The sequence below is a fragment of the Pinus tabuliformis genome, chromosome 2_1 (genome assembly GCF_031772625.1).
Source record: "Pinus tabuliformis cultivar Carrire ecotype Pingquan chromosome 2_1, CPIR1, whole genome shotgun sequence".
In the NCBI taxonomy this organism is placed as follows: Eukaryota; Viridiplantae; Streptophyta; class Pinopsida; order Pinales; family Pinaceae; genus Pinus; species Pinus tabuliformis.
In genome coordinates, this window is record NC_142299.1 from 987,964,720 (window position 1) to 987,982,249 (window position 17,530).

Below are 17,530 nucleotides of genomic sequence, written 5' to 3' on the forward strand. Positions count from 1 at the left end.
GTTGCAATGGAGAAAAGGTTGAATGAGCTATAGGAGAAATTTGAAAATGAGTTCTAGGAAAAGTACAAAAATACAGAGTCTACTAAGGAGACTGAGAGAAAGAAGATTAAGTTGGACTAGGAACAGTAAAAGGAATGCCAAGCATCTGTACAGTTAGCTACAACTCCCGCAGATGGACCATCCAATGTCAATTAATTTATCAAAAATTAGTTTTTGTTACTCTATGTAAATATAAACCGATACTAGGTGTCTTTTTTCGAGTCTATAAAATGTATACGTATCGAATTATTGGTAGAAAGAATCACAAACATTAGGTCGTTCGCCTTTTGGAATGATGAATACAATGACTATGAAGAACAATTTGAAATGTGTAAGGAACTTGACACATAATCCAATTTTTTGATAATATAATTAAACTAGTTGTTTTATATATATATATATATATATAACAATTTGAATTGAATCACTATTTTTTCACATTTTTTTTTTTTAATTGAATTGACTTGTTATTGTTGTTGTTTCATTTTATAGACATTACAGAAACTCTCTTGAAACAATCAATTTTATTTTTATTATAAAATTTGTATTTGTATTTTTTAAAATAGATTTCATCATTTCAATTTTACTATAACAAAATTGTAAAATTGTTTTAAAAAAATCATTATTTATTTCTGTATTCAAGCTTCTGTGATCCATAATGAATTAAACAAAGTCTTTCGGTAGAAATCACATGAGCGGATTTTTTTTGGCCAACGCATTTCGAACCAACAAGTGTGGTTCATCATCAAGACTAGATGAAGAGGCAGACCATGGCAAAGGCTTAAATAGAAAGCAATGTAGAGACATAATTTCAAGTAACGGCTATATTTGAACAATAATATTTAAATTTTAATATTAATTTAATAATATATTAAAAACAAATATTATTAAGTAACGGTTATATTAAATGGCTAGTTTTTGGGAAAAAATATTTAAATAATGATATTATTTCATTAATTTATTAAAAATATTAATAGGTAACAGTTATATTAAATGGCTAGTTTTTGAAAAATAATATTTAAATTAATTTACTAAAACCAAATATTACTAGTTCTTGAAAAATAATATTTAAATAATGATATTAATTTATTAATTTATTAAAATATTAATATGTAATGGCTATATTAAATGGCTAGTTTTTGAAAAAATATTTTAAATAATGATATTATTTCATTAATTTATTAAAAATATTAATAGGTAACGCCTATATTAAACGGCTAGTTTTTGAAAAATAATATTTAAATTAATTTATTAAAACCAAATATTACTAGTTCTTGAAAAATAATATTTAAATAATGATATTAGTTTATTAATTTATTAAAATATTAATATGCAACAGCTATATTAAACGGCTAGTTTTTAAAAAATAATATTAAATTAATTTATTAAAACCAAATATTACTAGTTTTTGGAAAATAATATTTAAACTGTGATATAAGTTTATTAATTTATTAAAAACAAATATTAATAAGTAATCGCTATATTAAACAACTAGTTTTTAAAATAAATAAATAAATAATCAAAGTCAAACTTTAAAAGAGGGGAGTCAAAAATTATAAAAACGAGTGAAGACCCTAATCGAGACAAGATCATTTGATAAATAAAATAACTAATGGAAATAAAATAAAATTAATTAATGGAAAAATAAATAAAATAAAACAAAATATACACAAGTTATATATATATATATATATGTTTATGTTATTTATTTATTTTTATTTTATATTTATATATATATATATATTTATATTCATATATATAAATAAAATAAAAATAAATAAATAGAAATAAATAAATAACATAAACATATACATATACATATACATATATATCCAAAGAAAAACAATTAATAAATAAAACGGGGTCAACAATAAAATATGGGGCTCAGGCCCATTAAACAAATAACAAAAATACTAAAAGGAGTGAAGAACAAATAAGATGATAAAATACATTAAAAAACATGCAAGATCAAGAAAATAAACTATAATGAAGAATAAAACAACAACAAATACTATAAAAAGGATGCAAATACCAACATAGATAAAACAAACAAACAAAAAAACATAGGAGGACAAGAGAGGGACCCAACTTCTACTAATATTCCAACCATTATCTCTATTCAAATTATTGGGTCTTTTTTCAATTTCTAGGGCCTCCCTCAATTTATGACGATGAAAATGACTAACCTTAGTAACGACTTGGGCTTCCTCAATGCAGATGTGATGCTTAGATTTATCTGCATGCTCTGCCAAAGCAGAGGAGCGGGTCCTGCCATGCTTGATGTCAGTAGTATGCTCACGAATCTTTTGATTAATCGAGCGACCAGTCTCACCAATGTAGGGAGTCCCACAAGAGCATGGGATAATGTAAGCACCCTTCATATTCTTGGGGTCCACTGGGTCTTTTACAAATCTAAGGGAGCTCTGAATGGTATTTAAAGGCCGAAAGGTTGAAGCCATCTTGTGCTTCCTTAGGATCCTTGCAATCTTGTTAGTGTTCCCTTGGATAAAAGGAAGATGAACACCAGAAAATCAATCCTTGGTATCTTTCTTAGCACTAGGACCTTTTTCAGCTTTGAGGAAAGTCTTAGTACATTGGTGTCTACTATACCCATTATTAAAGAAAACACTTAGGAGATGTGATTTCTCTTCCTTGAGATGGTTCTCACCAGAAACTCTTAAAGCTCTAGTTGCTAAGGTGTTGAGAACTCCAGCCTTTTGAGCTGGGAAATGATGAGAATTAGCATAGCAACTAGAACTTTAAGAGTTTCTGATGAGAACCATCTCAAGGAAGAGAAAGCACATCTCCTAAGTGTTTTCTTTAATAATGGGTATAGTAGACACCAATGTACTAAGGCTTTCCTCAGAGCTGAAAAAGGTCCTAGTGCTAAGAAAGATACCAAGGATCGATATTCTAGTGTTCATCTTCCTTTCATCCAAGGGACCACTCACAAGATTGCAAGGATCTTAAGGAAGCACAAGGTGGCTTCAACCTTTTGGCCTTTAAATATCATTCGGAGCTCCCTTAGATTTGTAAAAGACCTAGTGGACCCCAAGAATATGAAGGGTGTTTACATTATCCCATGCTCTTGTGGGACTCCCTACATTGGTGAGACTGGTCGCTTGATTAATCAAAGGATTCATGAGCATGCTACTGACATCAAGCATGGCAGGACCCGCTCCTCTACTTTGGCGAAGCATGCTCATAAATCTAAGCATCATATCTGCATTGAGGAGGCCCAAATCATTGCTAAGGTTAGTCATTTTCATCATCGTAAATTGAGGGAGGCCCTAGAAATTGAAAAAAGACCCAATAATTTGAATAGAGATGATGGTTGAAATATTAGTAGAAGTTGGGTCCCTCTCTTGTCCTCCTAGTTTTTTTTTTTTTGGTGTTAATGTTGGTATTTGCATCCTTTTTATAGTATTCGTTGTTGTTTTATTCTTCATTATAGTTTTTTTCTCGATCCTACATGTTTTTTTATGTATTTTATCATCCTATTCGTTCTTAACTCATTTTAGTATTTTTGTTATTTGTTTAATGGGCTTGAGCCCCATATTTTATTGTTGACCCTGTTTTATTTATTGATTTTTTTTATTTGGATATGTGCGTGTGTGTGTGTGTGTTTCTGCTTTTTATTTATTTATTTATTTCTATTTATTTATATTTATTATATTATTATATATATATATATATATATATATATATATATATATTGAGTGGAGAAATATTGAGCAAATCCAGAAGCGTTTTATAACGTATAACCTGAAAATTAAAAGCAATACACCCTATCCTATTTTCCTTATAGAAGTAGGTCTTTCCCCTATCAAGAGCCTAGCTATGATTAGGCTTCTGTTGTACAAGCACAAACTCAATAACATAGGAGATCATAGACTTCCTAAGCTAGCTTTAAATTCCAGCCAAAACCACCTAAGGCTCAAACGGGGGTGGTATAAAGACACGAGGGCCTGGTTAAACTATTGGGAGATCAACAAGAATGATGCATTGCAAAACATTAATAACATTAAAAAAATTGTTACTTCTAAGTCAAAGAAAAAATGTGGTGTGAGAAAGATTTAGCGGCTAAAAGAAAATTAAGTTATTATAAGAAAGTCATCAACCCCACCCTAGAAGATCAAAAGTATCTCTCTATTTTAACTAGCTCAAAGAAGAAAATTAATATAGCGAAGATTAGAACGAACTCTCATGAGCTCCATAGTGAAACAGGTCGTTGGGCAATTCCTAAAACACCATGGTTGGAAAGGATCTGCCATCTATGTGAGAATAGGAACATCGAGGATGAAAACCACTTCCTCTTAGAGTGCCCCGCGTACAACCACATTAGATCTCAGTTTCATAATCTTTGTCGCAATACTGAGCTTCCTAGCCTTTTACGCTGTCAAAATTATAGTGAGCTCGAGGGGCTTCTCTCCAAGCTCTCTGAGCATAGGAATAAAATCTTAAATCAAACTAAATAATTTGTTTCTTTAGGTCTGATAGACCAAAGTTTGGTCTCAGTGGACGTTAACCACCACCATCATCATCATCATCATTTATTTTGTTTATTTTTCCATTAATTATTTTTAATTTATTTTATTTTATTTCCATTAGTTATTTTATTTATGAAAGGATCTTGTCTCGATTAGGGTCTTCACTCATTTTTATAATTTTTGACTCGCCTCCTTTAAAGTTTGACTTTGATTATTTATTTATTTATTTTAAAAACTAGCTGTTTAAAATAGCAATTACTTATTAATATTTTTTTTAATAAATTAATAAACTAATATCACAGTTTAAATATTAGTTGTCTAATATAGCCACTACATATTAATATTTTAATAAATTAATAAACTAATATCATTATTTAAATATTATTTTTCAAGAACCAGTAATATTTGGTTTTAATAAATAAATTTAAATATTATTTTTCAAAGACTAGTCGTTTAATATCGCTGTTACCTATTAATATTTTTAATAAATTAATGAAATAATATCATTATTTAAATATTTTTTCAAAAACTAGCTATTTAATATAGTCATTACATATTAATATTTTAATAAATTAATAAACTAATATCATTATTTAAATATTATTTTTCAAGAACTAGTAATATTTGGTTTTAATAAATTAATTTAAATATTATTTTTCAAAAACTAGTCGTTTAATATAACCGTTAATGATATTTGTTTTTAATATATTAATAAATTAATATTATAATTTAAACATTATTGTTCAAATATAGTCGTTACTTGAAATTATGTCTCTACATTGCTCTCTATTTAAGCCTTTCCATGGTCTGCCTCTTCATCTAGTCCTAATGATGAACCACACTTGTTGGTTCGAAATGCGTCGGCCAAAAAAATTCTCTCATGTGAATTCTACCAAAAGTCTTTGTTTAAATCATTATTTATATTTTGTTTTACAATTTAATATATATATATATATATAATTTTTAATTAAAAATATAATAATACTATATGAAACTTTACCGGAACATAAATAAACAACTTTAAAGAAAAAAAAAAACTTCAATTATAAAATTCATACTGAAATAACTGTAATATGTAGAGTTGTTGTGTAGTAACCTTCTCATATACAAATAATGATAATAATAATAATAATAATAATTTTAAATTTATATATTAAACATATTTTAATATAATTTTAAACTAATATAATATAAAACTTTAACATAATAAGAGCTTAATAAATTTCATATTATACTTGTTACTCTTTAATTTTTATGTAACTACTTGCTTAAATTATGGTGAAAAGCTATTCATGTGACATTGCATTATGCAAAGACTACAATAACAATGATACTCGGTCATTATAAAAAAATTTAGAATTTTTTTAAATATAATTCTTATATTTCACCATTCAGTTCAAAATCTCATAAAATTAATCATCAATTAATTAAAAATAATAATTTACATTTTAGAAAATAAAAATTATTCGTTATTTTTCAAAATTTTAAATTTAAATTTCTTTTTAAAACTTCAATAAATTTCATAAAATTTGTATACAAATTTCAAAAGTATTTGAAAATGAAATTTGTTTACCAAAATTAAAAACAATACCACAAATATAATATATACACTCTTCGTAGAAAACTTCAATCATAAAATTCAAATTGAAACTTTAATGTTTAGTTAATAGTAAATCGTATCACAGTGGGAAGGACAAATAGTATATCGGAATGATATTTTAACAAGACATAATTACACTATAAAAGGTTGAGTTTATCACTATAAAAGGTTGAGTTTATTTCATGCATGATTTTTTTTTTAATCACAATTGCTTCCTCTATATATATATATATATATATATTATTTTAATTTAATTTAATTTAATTTAATTTAATGAATTTAATTTATTGGCCAGATTAGGCAATTAATAAATATGATGTTCACAGAATATAAACTCATGTGTTTAAGAGGGAAAAGTGAAATTGAACCTTGCAAAACTATTATTCAGTGTTTTACAGGAACATTGCTCAGGTGGTGGGAAACTGAGTCATCTCCAAAATTGCTAGCAAAAATGGAAGCAGAAGTGCTTAAAAATGAAACTGGAGATGTGATCTATAATTCAGATGGTACAACTATAAGTAACATGATAGGTGCTTTGACATCTATGATCTTAGAACATTGGTGCGGCAGTGAAACTGAAATTGCAGATAAGAATGAAGTCATTCTTATGAATCTGAAATGTCACAAGATGTCACAGTATGAGGACTTCCACAGAGACTGGATGCAGAGGATATACGAAGTCAAAGATTCAAAAAATCTATTATGGAAACAGGTTTATCTTGCTACTCTTCCATCCAGTTTGTTGATTACATCAGATTGCAAGAAGTCTTTCAGTTACCTTTTGAATCTTATACTTGGGGTGAGATTTATGCTCACATTACAAAGACTCTGGTAAGCTTATGTACGAGTTCCAAAGTTAACAGATCTTTGGAAAAACTCTCAAAGCTCCCAGACAAAAAGTCCATCTGCAGCAAATATGGACTTATAGTTGATGACCCTTTGGTCAAAAGGAGGAAAGCAAAGAAAAGGGCCAAAAAGGAGTACAAGCAAAGATTCAAAAGCTACAAAGATCGAAGGAAGAATCCTCAGCGATCTAAAGGCCACTCCTCCAAAGCCAGAAAAGGCTATTATAGGTATGTCCCCAGGACACATTATTACAGACCCTCTGATATCCATCTCCATACATCCAAACAGGAGAAATGGAACTGTCTCACTTACTGGCTGTGTGGAAAAACTTGGCATACATCTTCAAGATGTCCAGAGGGAGAAGAATCGAAGCTAAATAGAGGAAAGAAATCGCAAGCCTTTGTCCAAAGGGGGGAAAATGTTAAGCAAGAAGGACATGGACACATACAATGCATGAAATGTGGTTCTCATTCCCACAAAACAAAATGCTGCCAAAATGTGGTGATCAAAGACCAAATTCAGCAGCAATAACTTGAAGAATCATCTTTTGATTCTTTTGATTCCTCATCACAGGAGGAATTACAAGCACACATGCAAGAATGTTCAGATTCAGAAGCTACATCTTGTTCTTGTCCAGAATCTGAAGAATGTGCTTGTCAGATGCATTATGATTCTGATTCAGAATCATACAGTGATTCCAGATCTGAAGAAATATCCTTCAAACCTCAGAAAGAAAAGATCCTAATGGCTGCCACAGAAGAATATGAGATAAAATTTTTATCTCAAATCAGAGCAATGGAAGATGACGACATGAAGAATCAGCTAACTGAAGCATTCATGGATCAGATTAAATCCAGTGCTTCCAGAAGTTCAGGTAAAAAGCCATTATTTGTAGATGCTTCTTTTGAAAGGAATACTAGATCTTTTCAGAGACACCAAGAGAAGCCAGGCAAGGTGCGTTCGCTCACCTTGGGGGAGGTGAGTAGAGAGATTCACAATATCAAATCTGAAATCTCTACTTTGAAATCCCAAATTTCTGAATTAAAGGAAGGGAAGCAAGTTGTAGAAGAAGAAGATTCTCATCCATGGGATACTACAGAATATATCAGAAATCCAAATCCAAATCTTGAAATTGTTGAAGGAAAGAAAGACCCTGTCTATGGATTTCAAGAAATGAGAATCCTAGCCATCTCCTACCAGCAACATCATGTCAAAGTGAACATTTGTATCAAAGGAGAAATGTTTGAACTCACAGCACTTCTTGACTCAAGAGCTAATGTGAACATTCTGAACAAGAAGATTATACCAGCAAAATATTGGGTTTCTGCAAAAAGGAATGTTGTAGGATTGGGCAATAAAACACTCAATTATGAAGTTCCTATGGCCTCCATCTGTTTTGAACATCATTGCATCAATCCAAAGTTTGCAGTGGCAGATATCCTAGTTGACTACATTCTAGGAAACATTTTCTTAGCAGCTGTTGAGCCACATGGGTAAACAAGATTGAAAGGTAATAAAGTTGGTTATTTCATTTTTGTTCCTACATCAAAAGGCACTACAAAAAGGATTGAGTTGCCATATATCTCAAATCCTACAGTCTCTACAATGGTGTAGAGTGCCCAGGATCTGAACAAAGCAGAAACCAAGTTGACAGATCTAAAAGATCTGAAATCTACTCTCAAGGTAGAAGAACAGCTCAAGAATCCTCAGGTCAGAAGGAAGATTGAGGAAATGAAGAAACAGATTGAAGATGAATGCTGCTCAGAAGAACCTAATGCATTCTGGCAAAGAAAGTAGTATACAGTTGAGCTCCCATACAAAGAAGAGTATACAGGTAAACCCTATAAAAGAAGAGCTATTCCTATGAACAAGGAATACAGAGATCTCCGCGAGAAAGAGATTAAGCAACTCTTGGAAAGAAAGCTTATCAAAGAATCTGACAGTCCATGGAACTGTTATGGGTTCTACATCAACAAAAGAGCTGAGCAAATCAGAGGCATTCCAAGGCTGGTAATAAATTTTAAACCTCTGAATTCTGTTCTTGCAGATGATACCTATCCTATTCCTCATAAAGGAGATCTAATAAGTAGGATAGCTGGAGCTAAAGTGTTTTCTAAGTTTGACTTGAAAGCAGGATTTTGGCAAGTTGCCATTGCAGAGAAAGACAAGTTCAAAACTACTTTCAGTATTCCAGCAGGCCACTACGAGTGGAACGTCATGCCTTTTGGTTTAAAGAATGCTCCATCAAAATTCCAAAAGGTAATGGACAAAATATTTAAGCCATATTTTGATTGGCTTATAGTGTATATAGATGATGTTCTGATCTTTTCCAAGAACATCCAAGACCATTTTAAGCATGTACATACATTCAAGCAACTCGTGAAGCATAATGGTCTAGTTTTGAGCAAAAAGAAGATAGAAGTCTTTCAAACTAATAACAAGTTTCTTGAGCATACCATATTCAATGGTCAAATTTATCTGCAGAAGCATGCATTGGAGTTTGTTAACAAATTTACAGATGTTATTACAAAAAAAATCAGCTTTAGAGATTTTTAGGGTGTTTGAATTATGTCAGTAACTTTTATCAAGATTGTGCTACTAACAGAAGTGTGCTAAATAAAAGACTCAGAAAACAGCCACCTCCATGGACAGAAGAACATACTAAGGTTGTTCAAAATATCAAGGCTAAGGTGAAATCTCTTCCTATTAAGTATGTTTCTGATGATAATGCCTTCAAGATTACAAGCAGATCTATATTCTGTATGATTTCTGATGATAATTCTTTGAAGGTGACAATGCCTTAGAGTCTTAGAGAGTCTTAGAGATCTGAGAAGCCTATGTATCAGTGTGCTTGGCACTGGTAAGAACCTAAAGTGGCCAGATCTATTAGCAGTCAGTCTAGTCTGTATATTCTGAGGCAGAGTCTATCTGTTGCCAGGAAGCCTTCGATAATGCTTATTCCTCTTTGAAAAACATAAAGTCTGATAAATGCAACAATAGCCGATCTTTGATAAAGAATACTCTCTGTAATCTTGAGTTTGTAATCTGAATCCATTCTGAGAAATAATATGAGTATACATTTCCGCATTTGAATACCTATGCGCATTTTTTTAATTGTCTGCTGTGGTAGTAGTTGTCTCATTATCTTCATTCGAAGTTCACTGGAAGTTCATTAGGGGTTCGCCAAAGGATCAAAGGGACGCCAGACCGTTGTTAGGCAAGGAAGCCATTTGTTGAGGTCGCAGAGCGTGAAATATCTGAGTAGGTTCGCACTAAGTTCACCACAGGTTCACCAGGAGTTGATCAGTGAAGACAAACGAAGAGACACAGCAAGGCCAAGAGTCGAAGCAAGCTTGTGACAGAAGCCCCTGCTCTAAATTGGTATCAGAGCCAGTAACGTCTGGTTCAAGAGGTTGGTATTCTAAATCATCTCATATTGAAATGGATTCATTTAGGAAGTTTGTATCCTTCCGTGAATTAGAAAACAGAGAGTCGTCTGCTGAAGAGAATCCCCTTAGGGACATGTTTGCATCAAGTTCTAGTCGAGTCTTAAATCAAGAATAACTTGAATATGAAGAACTGCAGTCCTCTGCTCACTGGTAATTACCTAGTATATCTGCATCAGAAGTCTATGGTGATTTGTCTATGTTTCATTTAAAAGCCGCTAATAGAATAAGTATTAAGGAGTCTATAAGTCAAATTCAGGAGAACTTTGACAATGTTCAGTCTATCCCTTTATTGGATCCAAAGACTTTACAGGCTGAGGCTAAAATATTAAAGACTAAATATCTGCATTTGGGATGCATTAGGATCGAAATCAACCCTTTAACTCATCAAGGGTTAAACACTTTTGTGTTAGCCACTGTCCGTGATTGTACTCACAATAAGTATACCGATTCCTTAATTGGAGGTATTGTTGCCCCTCTATCGCATGGTCCTGTATACTTTGACTATTATCCTAATTTTTTAGTCTATACCTTTGATGAGACCATCGATCAGATCTTGCAGTTGCAAATTCAAACATCAGGGTTTGATATGCATCAAAAGAGACATAACATAGCTATACAGTCCAGAGGATGCTTTCGGCACACCAATACCTTATGGCCAGCCATACGCCATACACCCAGTCGTGATTCTAAAGCAAGTGTTGTTGTTCTCACATATTCAAAGAATCAAAAAATAGAACATCAAACCATTCGTTGGGAAGATCTTACTTTCGCTGAACACTGGGTCGTGTCTAATCCCAAGCCTCCTGCACTAAAAAGAATAACCTCTACTGATATCAAATAAAACCAGTCTTCTGCTGTTTTGTCTTTCCCCGGAAGATCTACCATTGATTATAGAGGAATTGAAAGAGCCTGCAAGGGTTCCAAATATTACAGAGATCCATCCATTGTTGATACTGCCTGTTCCACCTCCACTTCTTGTAAACATATTTCTCTTTTTGAATTTACCCAGATAGTCAATTTTAATCCTTTAGAAGTTACATGTCCAGAATGTAAAACTGTTGTAAATTTATGTACGCTTGCCGAATTTTTCATTCATTAAAACCACCATCCCAGAACAGGAGAAGCTCCTCCTTCTACATCAGTCAATCCATGCCCAAACCCAAAATGCTCAAACATACCTTTTCCACATGAGCCTGAGTCTGATCATGTCCTAATGATGCATGAAATTATTACTCTTGAAGGAGAGGATCCTAGATTGACAGAGATGTTCAGTATAATGAGGCCAGCCAAGCCCCAATATGGACTAGGCTAGCTTGAGCAAGCAAAAGGCCTGATTCCTACCTATAGATTTGGTCCTGTTCCAGATGACTGTAAGAAGCCTACAGTCATGGAAATGCATAAGTTCTTTACTCTTATGTCTGGATGCTTAAAATCAGAAATAAGTTCCAAGTGGATGAAAGCCATGTTAAATTGGGACTTATTTACTAATCCAGAAGCTGAGCAGTTTGGCTTAAGCCATTCCATTGAAGAGAAGAAGAGATTAGCTGAAGATTGGAAACATTATATGGAAATTACAAATTCTTGGATTTCCTTTTATGAATGGAAGAAAAATGTTTCCCTTGAAGTTGTATTAACTGGTTCATCTTCTTCATCATCTACCAAACATGCTTGGACTGCTTTGGATGGCAGCAGAGTAGAGACCCCATCTACTTTTCCTCCATACAGAGGAATTATTATTGGAGAAAATCAAAATGCAGCAAAGGAAATTCCTTTGGTGCAGAAGGATGACAATGCCTTAGGCATAGATGGGAGGATCTAGAAAGCCAGTGAACAAATCAACTGGACCAATATAGCAATCAAAGGCCTGGAGATCAATACAGCAAAAGCTGCAGAAATAAAAGAACAGTTTGATATTATTCAAGTGTCAATAAATGAGGTAAACAAAAGCCTCAATGATGTACAGTATACTTCATCTATTGTTCATTCTTATGCCAAAGAATCTTTAACTAAGATAGAGGAAGTAGAAGACAAAATAGTAGATCATCTTGATACTACTAAAAATCTTATATCTGGTTTGACTGAGAAAGTTGAAAAGATCAGTCTGACAAAAACTGACAAACCAGTTCCTACTTCTTTTCTGTACAAAAGAAATATAAAGATTCAGGATCCTGTTAAGCCAATAAACAGGTTCCCGACATTATTTCCCAAGGAAGTAGCCACGTCTTCATCAGAAAAACTAGAGGCTACAGAAAAAGTCACTATTGCTTCCTTATTCAAGGAAGAAGAAGAAGAGAAGAAAGAATCTGATTCTCAGATATTTCCCATATATGAACCTCTTGAGAGTAGGTTCACTAAATACCCTGCACCTGATCTAGAAGGTAAAGGCAAGCTTCCAGAAGCTCACACTTTCTTTCCTGAATCACATAGAGAATGGAATATTGATAATCTGAGCGTTGGCCAGATTAGACAATTAATAGATATGATGTTCACAGAATATAAACTCATGTGTTTAAGAGGGAAAAGTGAAATTGAAGCCTGCAAAACTATTATTCAGTGTTTTACAGGAACACTGCTCAGGTGGTGGGAAACTGAATCATCTCCAAAACTGCTAGCAAAAATGGAAGCAGAAGTGCTTAAAGATGAAACTGGAGATGTGATCCATAATTCAGATGGTACAACTATAAGCAACATGATAGGTGCTTTGACATCTATGATTCTTGAACACTGGTGTGGCAGTGAAACTGAAATAGCAGATAAGAATGAGGTCATTCTTATGAATCTAAAGTGTCACAAGATGTCACAGTATGAAGATTTCCACAGAGACTGGATGCAGAGAATCTATGAGGTAAAAGATTCAAAAAATCTGTTATGGAAATAGGTTTATCTTGCTACTCTTCCATCCAGGTTTGTTGATTACATCAGATTGCAAGAAGTCTTTCAGTTACCATTTGAATCTTATACTTGGGGTGAGATTTATGCTCACATTACGAAGACTCTGGTAAGCTTATGTACGAGTTCCAAAGTTAACAAATCTTTGGAAAAGCTTTCAAATCTCCCAGATAAGAAGTCCATCTGCAACAAATATGGACTTAAAATTGATGACCCTTTGGTCAAAAGGAGGAAAGCAAAGAAAAGGGCCAAAAAAGAGTACAAGCAAAAATTCAAAACTACAAAGAGCGAAGGAAGAATCCTCATAAATATAAAGGCCACTCCTCCAAAGCCAGAAAATGCTATTACAGGTATATCCCCAAAACACATTATTACCGACCCTCTGATATCCATCTCCATACATCCAAACAGGAGAAATGGAACAGTCTCACTTGTTGGCTGTGTGGAAAAACTGGACATACATCTTCAAGATGTCCAAAGGGATAAGAATCAAAGCTGAACAGAGGAAATAAATCTCAAGCCTCTATCCAGAGAGGGGAAAATGTTAAGCAAGAAGGACAGGGACACATACAATGCATGAAATGTGGTTCTCGTTCCCACAGAACAGAACGCTGCCAAAATGTGGCAATCAGAGACCAAATTCAGCAGCAACAACTTGAAGAAGCGTCCTTTGATTCTTTTGATTCCTCATCACAGGAGGAATTACAAGCACACATGTAAGACGAATCAGATACAGAAGAAACATCTTGTTCTTGCCCAGAGTCTGAAGAATGTGCCTGTCAAATGCAATATGATTCTGATTCAGGATCATATAGTGATTCCAGTTCTGAAGAAATATCCTTCAGAACTCAGAAAGAAAAGATCCTAATGGCTGCCATAGAAGAAGATGAGATAAAAATTTTATCTCAAATCAGAGCAATGGAAGATGGTGACATGAAAAATCGGCTAACTGAAGCATTCATGGATCAGATTAAATCCAGTGCTTCCAGAAGTTCAGGTAAAAAGCCATTATTTGTTGATGCTTCTTTTGAAAGGAATACTAGATCTTTTCAGAGACATCAAGAGAAGCCAGACAAGGTGCGTTCACTCACCTTGGGGGAAGTGAGTAGAGAGATTCACAATATCAAATCTGAAATCTCTGCCTTGAAATCCCAAATTTCTGAAATAAAGAAAGGAAAGCAAGTTGTAGAAGAAGAAGATTCTCATCCATGGGATACAACAGAATATACCAGAAATCCAAATCCAAATCTTGAAATTGTTGAAGGAAAGAAAGACCTTGTCTATGGATTTCAGGAAATGAGAATCCTAGCCATCTCCTACCAGCAACATCATGTCAAAGTGAACATTTGCATCAAAGGAGAAATGTTTGAACTCACAACACTCCTTGACTTAGGAGCTGATGTGAACATTCTAAACAAGAAGATTATACCAGCAAAATATTGGGTTTCTACAAAAAGGAAAGTTGTAGGATTGGGAAATAAAACGCTCAATTATGAAGTTCCTAAGGCCTCCATCTGTTTTGAACATCATTGCATCAATCTAAAGTTTGCAGTGGCAGATATCCCAGTTGACTACATTCTAGGAAACATTTTCCTAGCAGCTGTTGAGCCACGTGGGTCAACAAGATTGAAAGGTAATAAAGCTGGTTATTTCATTTTTGTTCCTACTTCAAAAGGAACTACAAAAAGGATTGAGTTGCCATACATCTCAAATCCCAGAGTCTCTACAATGGTGCAGACTGTCCAGGATCTGAACAAAACAGAAACCAAGCTGATAGATGTAAAAGATCTGAAATCTACTCTCAAGGTAGAAGAACAATGCAAGAATCCTCAAGTCAGAAGGAATGTTGAGGAAATGAAGAAACAGATTGAAGATGAATGCTACTCAGAAGAACCTAATGCATTCTGGAAGAGAAAGCAACATACAGTTGAGCTTCCGTACAAAGAAGGGTATACAAGTAAACACTGTAAAAGCAGAGCTATTCCTATGAACAAGGAATACAGAGATCTCTACGAGAAAGAGATTAAGTAACTCTTGGACAGAAAGTTTATTAGAGAATCTGACAGTCCATGGCACTGTTATGGGTTCTACATCAACAAAAGAGCTTAGCAAATCAAAGGCATTCCAAGGCTAGTAATAAATTTTAAACCTCTGAATTCTGTTCTTGCAGACGATACCTATCCTATTCCTCATAAAGGAGATCTGATAAGTAGGATAGCTGGAGCTAAAGTGTTTTCTAAGTTTGATTTGAAAGTAGGATTTTGGCAAGTTGCCATTGCAGAGAAAGACAAGTTCAAAACTGCTTTCAGTATTCCAGCAGGCCACTACGAGTGGAACGTCATGCCTTTTGGTTTGAAGAATGCTCCATCAAAATTCCAGAAGGTAATGGACAAAATCTTTAAGCCATATTTTGATTGGCTTATAGTGTATATAGATGATGTTCTGATCTTTTCCAAGAACATCCAAGACCATTTTAAGCATGTACATACATTCAAGCAACTGGTGAAGCATAATGGTCTAGTTTTGAGCAAAAATAAGATAGAAGTCTTTCAGACTACTATCAAGTTTCTTGGCCATACCATCTTCACTCGTCAAATTTCTCTGCAGAAGCATGCATTGGAGTTTGCTGAAAAATTTCTAGATGTTATTACAGATAAAAATCAGCTTCAGAGATTTTTAGGGTGTTTGAATTATGTCAATAACTTTTATCTGACAAAAGTATGCTAAATAAAAGATTCAGAAAACAGCCACCTCCATGGACAGAAGAACATACTAAGGCTGTTCAAAATATCAAGGCTAAGGTGAAATCTCTTCCTATTATGTATGTTTCTGATGATAATGCTTTCAAGATTGTTGAGACAGATGCCAGTAACATAGGATGGGGAGGAATCCTAAAGCAACGAAATGGCGATACTGAACAAGTTGTCTAGTATGCATCTGGAACATGGAACCCAGCTGAGAAGAATTACTCCACTATTGAGAAAGAATTCAAAGTTGTGTGGAACTGCATCAGCAAATTTGATGTCTACTTGATAAACAGATAGTTCTTGCTTCACACAGATGCTTCAACAGAAAGTTTTAACTAAAGACATCAAGAAGCCAGGAGAGGCCAAATTTGCCAGATGGCAAGCACTTTTTGCTAACTTTGATTTTCAAGTTGAGCATATAAAAGGCACAAACAAATGTCTTCCAGATTTTCTCAGTAGGGAGTACATCCAGCCTCAAGACCACATTATGGTCATAGTCACAGAATGGGACCAAACCCAAAAGCAAGAAGTCCTGCGCACTATTCCAGACAATCAGGACTGGGAAGAATACAAGAAGAAGTGGAAGCCTACATGGCAATTGAGAAATACAAAAGTACTAGATGCTAATCTACAAGCACATACTGACATTCAGCATCTTGTACCAGAAAGAAGAGTGTATCCAAAAGGAAGCAAGTGGATACATGACATGATTTATACAAAGGCAAAAAGAGATGCCTTGTATGCAGAAGATGCTCTGCAAAGAGACTTTCATGATATTTCAGGAATATGGTGTCATGGAGGGGTCCGCGATGGAATTTATGAAAAATATTTCTGCATTCACCGAACAAGAAACCTGACATGGCCATGGCCCACTCAGAATGCTGCTTTATGGCCAAAAGGGGATCCTAAACTTGTTTTTCCTGACACTGTTTATGATTTTGCAGGTTACAAGCAATTATGGTGGGATTTCCTGAATATAGATGACAAAGAAGAAACCCATTATACTAAATTAAAATTTAGTACAACGGGAATATTTCAGAGAAATCAGCAATGTGACTGGCTCCAGAAGTGGTGGGTCGACTACGGTGTTAATAGGACGGCTATGGACCCAGTTTATCATGAGTCATACTGCGAACGGCATTGTGATATTTTCTTCAACCATAATATTCCAGACTGTTTCCACATCCCTTATAAAACAGTCAAAGAAATGAAAGCAGGAGAATGGTCACCTTTCCATGATGACAATAAAACTTTGAGAGAATACATGTCATGTCATTATGAATGGTTAATCTTAACAAAAATAAAACATCAGATCATTCTGGGAAAACCAATGATCGTTCGAAGGATTTTCACTAAATCCTGGGACGAATTACTGTACAAAAGGTATAGATTCCCCGAAATCACTATATTTTGACGGTTCTCATGGGCTTGTCCGATAAAAGTATCCATTTTGTAATAATGTTGTCCAGT